General features: G+C 45.3%; 1 pseudogene; it reads right to left on the minus strand.

The window, feature by feature from the left end:
• Nucleotides 1–3,694: 3,694 nt before the first annotated feature.
• On the minus strand, nucleotides 3,695–5,710 carry LOC100613821 (uncharacterized; annotated as a pseudogene).
• Nucleotides 5,711–8,462: the final 2,752 nt, after the last annotated feature.

An 8,462-nucleotide genomic window follows, 5' to 3' on the forward strand; every position in this document is an offset into this window, starting at 1 on the left:
TGATTTGATTTTCATGCATAAGCACTAATTCTCCCCTAAGATTTGTACAATATATTTGCTCTGACAAGCCATAGCCAGCAACTCACTTCACAGCAATTTATAGCATTTCCACGATAAGTTGAATTATTTTTAACTAGAATCTCTTTGCCTTAATCAAAATATGAAGAAGCAATATACTTGTTCTAGTTAGGTTCAAAAGTTGGCAGTCTCTCTCCTGGAAAGAATAATAAAACTTTTCAGAGACCTAATATGCATCTATAGACACACATACACACACACACGCAAGCACTATTCATAATATTTAAAGCACATTCTGTTCTATGACTTCATTTGTCTAGCACAAAATAAAACGATCTCAGTATATGTCAAGTTCCAATTTTTTTCGTACGGCCAAGTATAGGTGTTTTATTTTTTAAATATTAGAGTGTTCTTGAAGCTCTTCCTATTTCTTTGTCAATGAACTAAACATTGGCAAATATGTAGGGTTTCCCACATAAGAACATGATTAACATCAAAATAGAAAGCTGGTGGTAGAAATAATGATTGGGAACACAGAGCCTCTATTCAGCGTTCAACTTCTGCCATACCATAACTTTGTGATCTCATGAAATATCTCTCCATGTTGTCATCTCTATGTATAGTTCTGTCATTTTTCAATAAGAGCTTTTTGCTTAATTATGAAGTACTACTTACTATAACCATTATTTTGAGCTTCACGTAAATCAACAACACATGGACTCCACTCGCAAAACATTGAAAATGTAGTTAGGGATTGGGGGCATAAAGCAACATTTTAAAATGTGTAAAGACAATGAGTAAGCAACAAAGTGTCCAATTTTTTAGGGGAAAGTTGCATACGTCAGGAAAAGGCAGGATTAAGTAACAGAGAATTTGAATGATAACTGGCCAATTGGTGTCATTTACAATTGCAAGTCATACAAATGAAGTTTGCTTTTTTAAAGAGAAAAGGAGTTAGTTAGAATGGGTCAACCTATTGGGGAAGCAATGTAGTTAGAGACAATGCCCAAAACCATGTGAGCAAATGCTCTGTAGAGCGCACCCCTGAAATGCTGCCATTGTGAGGCCAAGTCTCTCCTTGTCTTGGTACTGAGCCCTCCATTGTGTCGCCATCATTGCCACTGTAGCTGCCACAAAATGATCCCTCAACCACCGCTGCCCAGGAACAAAGAAAGAATTCTGTCCTTCCGTGCTCTCAGATCAATTTCCAACATCAGGTGAGCCTTTGATGGGCACTATTCAGTTCCCATATCCCTGAAATAGATGCAGTAAAAACATAGAAACTGCCTATGTGTTTCCCAATAAGACACATATGGAAGCCTGTTTTCCCACAACAGGAAGGGGTTTCCACGATGGGTGTTCAAAGGAACAATATTCCCTGTAAACCATACTTTGCCCATGTGAAGAAAAGCAATAAGGATTATTTAGTAAATAGACATAGAAACTCATCCAGGGTTGGCTGATGAGAAGCTGGTTAACAAGGGGGTCTGCCTTCAGTTAGGACAAGGTCTGTGCTTCCCATGGGTTCTCTCTACAGCAGGAGGGATGCAAACTTCCCTTTCCTCCCCTGCACCTACCCTCAAATGGCCCAGAGGTCTTCAGGTGCTAGAATTTCTCAATTAATGCTGCATAAAATAACAGACAGCCTTGACTGTCACAGTCTGTTCTCATGAAGCTAGTCTCTGCTCACTACATAAAACAGGAGAGTAAGAACAAGGGTGTTTAACGCTACCCTAGCTCAAACAAGTTTCTCTCTGTAGGATGCCAAGAACCTGGGAACCAGTGCATCTGCTGCTTTCCCTTCTCGGATTCTAGCACAGACAAAAGAGGCAAGGGGCATTTCTTCAGAGGCCTTGAGCTTCACTACACAATGCCCCAGGCTCTACATGCACCCTCTTTATATATTTCTACCTTGAAAAAAATTTTTAATGTAATATTAATAATATATATTTATAATATATAATAATATATAATATATAATAATAATATAATAATATATAAGAAGCACATATGTTTATTTTAAAGATAGATATAGATATACATAGATAAAGATCTCTACTTGAGATCTTTGGTTTGATCGCGGTGCCTCAAACCTATAATCCCAGCACTTTGGGAGGCCAAGGTGGCCAGATCTCTTGAGTCCAGCAGATGGAGATCAGCCAGGGCAACATGGTGAAACCCCATCTTTACAAAAATTAGCTAGTATGGTGTCATGCACTTGCATTCCCTGCTACTCAGGAGACTGAGGTGGGAGAATCGCTTGAACACAGTATGTGAAGGCTTCAGTGAGCTCTGATCACATGACTGCAGTCCATCTTGGGTGACAAAGTGAGACCCTCTCTCAAAATAAAATAAAACAGAAAGGCTACCACCATACTCACAGATAAGTGTGTCCGGTATATTTGCAGCTATCTTTCCTATATTCTATTTGGTAAAAATAAATGCAACGAACTCTTCACATTCTAGATTTTTGTGTTAATTAGACATTTGAAGTTTATAGCAGAAGAGCCATAATCATGTTTGGTATGTGTACTCTATAGACCAGATAGTGCAAACAGATATCAATGCTTTTTAAAAGTATATAAGGTTATTAGAAATATTTTAAACTACCTATAGGTATATATGTATCTAATTGAACTATCAAATGCAAGTAAGATCATTTCCTTAGTGTGTGAAATCCACTCAATTTATTAAAATATTTTCTAATGTCCATTACAATAATGTTTCTTAATTAGCTAACATAAGAGGAGTTTTAAGACATTTATTTATATGTACTTACTAGATTCAAACTCGATTCCACTGTTTTCAGAAATCATGCTCTAAGACAAGTCCTTTTTTTTAATCTAACTATGTTTCTGCCTATATTAAAAGACAGATACATCAATTTTGCTAATCATGCTGTTCCAAACCTCTCCATCCTATTTTTCGGTTTGTTCTACCAGTCATTCAGAGACTTATTTATATTCAAATTTCTCTCTAGGTTTAACATTTGTGTATGTCCTCTTGTGGTTTTGTCTATTTTTGCTGTATATAATTTAAGACATTTATTGACATATATCATTCATGCAGAAAAGTACAATGATTAAATATGGGTAGCTTCATTAATGAAACACATGTATTTGCTTATAACCATGTATGAAAATAGAACATTACTAAAAATAGAGATACTTCTCCTGCCCCTTTCCAAACACTAACCTTCATCCTCAATAGTAACAGATTTTTTTTTTGTCATACAGTAATTTGGTCTATTTTCAAATTTTTATTAAATAAATCAGAGTATCTACTCTAAGTCAATGTTTCTTTCATTGTTGTTATTTTGCTTATAGTATTTATCTGCTAATGGACATGGTAGATTAAAGACGGCTACATACACATTTTTTAATTAATAGATTTTTTGAGCACTTTGTGGTTCATGCCTCTAATCCCACCACTTTAGGAGGCTGAGGGGCGCGGATCATGAGGTCAGGAGATTTGAGACCATCCTGGCTAACGTGGTAAAACCCCTTCTCTACTAAAATACAAAAAATCAGCTGATAGATAATATCATGATAACATCTGGGTTCTTAGCTGCACTGAGTCAAGCCTACTTACATCTTTGTTTGTCTTCCTCTGCACTTTTCCTTCCACATCACACTCCAGGAATGCCAAGCTGTGCTGGCCTTCTACCCCATTTCCACTATTTTGCCCCCGCCGACGCGGCTTTTTGCCGCTGCAGCTTTTTGAGTCTTTCTCCCCCCGCCGCCGCGGCTTTTTGCCCCAGAAGCCACGGCTTTTTGCCCTCGCCGCCGCGGTTTTTGCGGCTTTTTGCCCCTGCCACCGCGACTTTTTCCGCCGCGGCTTTTTGCCACCGCCGCCGCGGCTTTTTATGGCTTTTGGCCCCCAGCGCCGCAGCTTTTTACGGCTTTTCGCCCCCACCACCACAGGTTTCTCCCGCCGCGGCTTCTTGCCTCGCCACCCAGGCTTTTTGTGGTTTTTTGCCGCCGCGGCTTTTGGCCCCCGCAACCGCGGCATTTTACGGCTTTTCGCCCCCGCCGCTGCGGCTTTTTCCCCCCCGCCACCGCAGGTTTTTCCTGCCGCGGCTTCTTTCCCCCACCGCCCGGGCTTTTTGCAGCTTTTTGCCCCCGCTGCCGCGGCTCCTTGCCCCCGCCGCCGCGGCTTTTTATCACCCCAGCCGCTTTTTGCCCCTGCCGCCATGGGTTTTTGCCGCCGCGGCTTCTTGCTCCCCTCCCGCGGCTTTCTAGCCCCCCCCCGTTACTTTTTGCCCCTGCCACCACGGCTTTTTGAACCCGCCCCCGTTGATTTTTGCCCCCGCCGTCACGGCTTTCTGCCCCTGCCGCCGAGGGTTTTTGCGGCTTCATGACCCCGCCGTCGTGGCTTTTTGCCTCCGCTGCTTTTTGCCCCCTCTGCCGCGGCTTTTTGCGGCTTTTTACACCCTCCGCCGTGGCTTTTTGCGGCTTTTGGCACCCGATGCCGCGGCTTTTTGGGGCTTTTGGTCCCCGCCGCCGCGGCTTTTTTCCCCCGCTGCCTCAGGTTTTTCCTGCCGCGGCTTTTTGCCCCCGCCGCCGCGGCTTTCTGCCCCCGCCGCCGCATCTTTTTGCCGCCGCGGCTTCTTACCCCCGCCACCGCGGCTTTTTGCCCCCGCCGTTGCGGCTTATTGCCCCTGACGCTGCGGCTTTTTGCCCCCGTCACCGCAGCTTTTTGCCCCCGCCGCCGCGGCTTTTTGCCCCCATCGCCCCGGCTTTTTCCGCCACCGCCCCGGCTTTTTGCCCCCACCGTTGCGGCTTTTTGCGCCTGCCGCTGCGGCTTTTTGCGGCTTTTTGCCCCCGCTGCCGCGGCTTTTTGCCCCCATCACCGCGGCTTTTTCCCCGCCGCCACGGCTTCTTGCCAACGCGGCTTTTTACTCCCGCCATGGCAGGTTTTTACCACTGCTGCTTTTTCACCCCGCTGTCGCGGGTTTTTGCCCCCACCGCCGCGGCTTTTTGGCCCCACCGCCGCAAGTCTGAGGGCGGGATCGGCAGACTCGGCTTCCAGATCTACTGGCGTCCTGGCTAAGACAGCGCCGAGGGTCGCTCCTGGTCCAGCTCTCCCGGTTCGGGGGTTCCTTGCCTAGACACCAGCGCCCCAGACTCCGCTCCTGGGCCACTGCAGCCTGCATAGAGCGGCGCGGCGTTCGGCCCCGATGGGAGAGAAGAAGGAGGGCGGTGGCGGGGGTGATGCGGCTATCGCGGAGGGAGGCACAGGGGCCGCGGCCAGGCGGGCGCTGCAGCCGTGTGGGCAGCTCCAGAAGGTCATCGGCATCTCCGTTGGCAGCCTGAGCGGGCTGCGCACCAAGTGCGCTGTGTCCAAGGACCTCACCCAGCAGGAGATATGGACCGTGGAGGTAAGGGGGTCAGGGACCAGGGTTGGGCTCCAGCACCGGACTGGACATCTCCCTCCGGGCCCCAGTTCACTCCCGGCCCAGTTGCATCCTTGAGCCCGCGTCGCTCCCTTGGAGGCTTCTCCTCCCTCCTGCACTCGCTGATGCAGCAGCCGGAGGACCCGGGACCAGCCCTCACCTTGGGCAGAATTTGTGGGGCGGGTGCGTGTTGGGAACTTTGATGGAGGCTCGAGGGGCCCGTGGGTGGGGTGGGCTGTGCGCTGTGCGCGGACGTCCCCTTACTCCCCGAATTTCCATCTGGTGCAGCCTTCTCATCTTGTAGGTGAGGAAACCGAAGGCCTGTTAAAGAAAATTAACAAAGTGTGGTTATCAAAGGAGAACTGAGTTGGGATTCAGACCTGGAGTCCCACACCCTTGGTTAACACATTATACCACCTTGAGTCTGGCCTGTTGACTGAGGGTGAGCCACTCCATCCTCATCTGATTGTGGGGTCTTGAACTCAAGGGGTTTCGTGCAGGAATAAGCAAATGGGTTTGCTTTCCTAGCTCTGTCCAGTACCTTAGGGAACCTGAGAACTGGAGAGATTCTTGGAGAGCCATCTGGTGGTGTATGTCATGGGTGGGCCTTGTTTGAAGGTCAGTCTGCCCAGTGGGCTGGCTCAGCCCGAATGAACTCTCTTGAATCTTTGGAGTTGTCGGTGTACTTTTAAGGGTTTCTCATCCTTGCACCAAAAGATCCCCTGGAAATTAGGTGGGAAAACCTTAACTTGTGTGGAGCCTTGTATTTGTCTTCAAAGTTCATGCACATAGCCAGGTGTGGTGGCTCACGCCTGTTATCCTGTCCTGGATCCCTTGAGTCAAGGAGATTGAGACCAACCTGGACAATATAGTGAGACCCTATCTCTACAAAAAATAAAATATTAGCCAGGAGTGGTTGTGCGCATCTGTAGTCCTAGCTACTACTGTGGATGAGGCGGGAGGAGAACTTGAGCCTGCACTGAGCTGTGATCTCGCCAGTGTACTCCAGCCTGGGCCACAGAGCAACACCTTGACTCAAAAAAAAAAAAAAAAAAAAACCAACAAGAAAAATTCTTGAAGATTTTTCATTCTGTCCCACTATCCATTGGTTTTCATGTCAAGATAATGTCAGAAATTCTTTACAATTGCTTCCAGAAGGAGTAGCCTTTTGATCTAGTGCACAGGTGTCCAGTCTTTTGGCTTCTCAGGGCCATATTGGAAGAAGAATGCTCCTGGGCCACAGACAAAATCCACTACTGCTAACGATAGCTGATGAGCTTAAAAAAAAAAAGTTTGTGCATAATTTTCATGATACCCACCACCACAGATAGGTGGAAAAGTCCTTGTAGTCAAAGGGTTGGACACGGCTGATCTAGTGTCTTGTCGTCCGTTTTGGCTTTCTCCCTGACTCCAGAAAGCAGGTAGAGATGTAGAGACATGCTCTCAGGACAGCTGTTGAGATAAAAAAAATTCATTGTCATTTATTCCGAAGGACAGCTGTTTGTCATTTGCATTGAAAAAGTCTCCATTCAAACTGCTGTCACATATAAAATCTATTTATATGTCTATTTTTCTGTTGTCTTGGCCTTTGTGGGCAGTAGTGTGTTTTAACCGAGCAAACTGTCCTTCCAAATAAAGAAGCCGAAGTCAGCCTACCTGCTTGCCATTTTTCTTCCCCTTCCATTTTTCTAACCTGAGGATAATTGTAAGAATGAATTAAGATTTGTGTTTAAGGCCGGGCACAGTGTCTCAGGCCTGTAATCTCAGCAATTTGGGAGGCGGAGATGGATGTATCGCTTGATCTCAGGAGTTGAAGACCAGCCTGGGCAACATCCTGAGAGTCTGTCTTGTATAATTAAATTAAAATTTAAAAAAAGGAGAGAAAAGGACCTGTGTTTAAAATTGTAAAAAAGGGGGGAAAGTGTAATGCAAAATGTCGGCTATGGAAGCTATGATTGGGAAAAATAATTTTTCCTACAGCATTATCTGTTGACTTGTATTAGCAGCACACTCGTCATAAGCGTTTTGCTTTCATCAAATATGATGAGGTAAGCTACTTTAAAGTGTGGTGGGGCTTTCTTCCGCATGGCTCCTGGAGGTGTTGAGTCCCAATTTAGCCAATTAATTTGGGTTTAGTTTTGATATGGATAAGGGAGACCGGCTTCATTCATGATGCACACACAGTTTTGCCAGTAAGGAAAAAAAAAGCAACCTGAATGTTCCTCCTCATTAGATGCTATCTGGATAGCTCCTACCCCACCCCCACCAAGGCCTAGGCCCTTAGAAAGACTCAATGCTGCCTTTCTGTATCTCATACTGTATTCTGCAACATGGTCCTGTGAAAGAAAGTTGTGCTGCATCAGCCATCTCCCTCCTGAAGATCCCTGCGGATGAGGATTTGTGTTTTGAAGGTTCTCAGAAGTCCTGCAACAACAGTTCTCAAACTTATTTGTCCAGGGGATCTTTTCTTCCACTGAACATAGTTGGGTAGACTCGGCCTGAAGCCTTGAGCAGAGAAAGAGACAAGAAACTGTTGGCTCACTTACAACCAAGTGTTGTGTTTATGTTTTAGGTTTTTAAGAAACTGAGGTGCTGTTTGAGGTTCTGGATCAAATTGAGTGGTTGAAGAGAGGCTGGTATCCCTGTAGACTTAGCCAGCCATGAGAGGTTGACTTTTGTTGAAGGAGGTGTTTTACAAAGGGAAATAGGGTGTCTCCTGGGCATCACATTAACACTTAAATACATGTATCACTGAAATGAAATGAAATGATGACATGAAATGAAATGAAATGATGAAACGAAATGATGAAATGATGAGATGAAATGAAATGATGAGATGAAATGAAATGATGAGATGAAATGAAATGGTGAAATGATGAAATGAAATGCTGAAATGAAATGATGAGATGAAATGAAATGATGAAATGGAATGATGAAATGAAATGGGGGAACGAAATGAGGAAATGAAATGAAATGCTGAAATGAAATGACGAAGTGAAATGGTGAAATGAAATGAAATGATGAAATGAAGAAATGGTATGAAATGATG

The sequence above is a fragment of the Pan troglodytes genome, chromosome 8 (genome assembly GCF_028858775.2).
Source record: "Pan troglodytes isolate AG18354 chromosome 8, NHGRI_mPanTro3-v2.0_pri, whole genome shotgun sequence".
NCBI classification, from domain to species: domain Eukaryota; kingdom Metazoa; phylum Chordata; class Mammalia; order Primates; family Hominidae; genus Pan; species Pan troglodytes.